This window comes from Lactuca sativa, chromosome 4 (assembly GCF_002870075.4).
Source record: "Lactuca sativa cultivar Salinas chromosome 4, Lsat_Salinas_v11, whole genome shotgun sequence".
NCBI classification, from domain to species: Eukaryota; Viridiplantae; Streptophyta; class Magnoliopsida; order Asterales; family Asteraceae; genus Lactuca; species Lactuca sativa.
The window spans coordinates 302646872-302648265 of NC_056626.2; positions in this window are offsets into that span (position 1 = coordinate 302646872).

Genomic DNA, 1394 nt, shown 5'->3' on the forward strand with positions numbered 1-1394 from the left:
TTCCCCCCATCACTCCAATCAACTCATCAACCAACTCAAGGTGAGCTTCATACCCCTATTTCTCGAGTTTTTTTTTTTTTTTTTTTTTTTTTTTTTTTTTTTGGGGGGGGGGGGGGGGGGAGAATACAAGTTAAAGCCTTGTTTAAATCTTAATATATTTGCTTGTTATGCATGTATGCTAAGTTATATGTGCTAAAGCTATGAAAACTCTAAGAACTCGAAATCTTGAACAAGTCTCAAGAGTTTGAACCATATTTCACAAATGATGTATAGAAGCAAGAACTAGTATGCTACAAAGTATAGGTCACATATTTATATGGAAAAAACTATAAAGATTTACTTCAAAAATTGCTCAAACAAGTATTCTGGAAGAAATGGTCCACTTTCAACAATTCACATAGCTTTGAACCACCTTTTGACAAATATGAGTCTTATTTGATAAATTATGAAATGAAGGACCACTTTTGCCAACATCAATAATATTGGGATATTTTTTGTGACAAAGCCTGATTAAAAAAGGAGTACTTTCAATAAACGAAAACGGAATATCTAGTCAACGAGTTCATTATTGTTATTTATGTAATAAATAACAGATTACAACGTTTTTTGCACAAACACTTGTATATATATATATATATATATATATAATAGTGTACACTTAAAGTCTTGTAAGAGTTATAACAAAGTATCCTAGAGGGGGAGTGGAAATTTGTGTATAGATCTATACATGATTGACACCCTGCACCTTCGCTATTCGCTACAGCTAGACCAGCCAGTCTAGGGCGACAAATGTCTTAAACGAAACCGACGCATGAAGAACGTCAGAACAGGAACTTCGTCATATTAGTATGGTTATAACGACTCACTCATATTATAACAACTATTATTGAGAGTTTTACGCAAGTTACATCCTTTGGTTATAAACAACTATTGTTCGGGATACGTTCAACGAAGCGTTTACTACACAAGTCTTAGGGTTTTTAAGACTAGTATTTTATATATAAGTAAAAATAGGATTTTCTGGGGAAAACGATGTTATATGATTTAGAAAATGATAAACTAAAACACACATGCAACCATACATGATTGAAAACAAGACTTACAACTATTTTGATAAGAAAATATGGGATTTTCTTGTTTTCCAACTATCGCAGATTTTTATACAAAAATGCTTATGAACTCACCAACATATTTTATGTTGACGCTTTTCAAAGGACTTGTATTCTCAAGAAATTAGTAAGCAGGTTAGTGGAATGAGGATTCAAGATTATTTTGATGTAGTTTGGAATTTATTCAATGTTGTCTCTTTTATGTATTTCAAGAACGTAAACAAGTTGTAAAACAATGTAATTTTGTTATATTGATGCATGATGTTTGGATTTTCTATGTTTCAT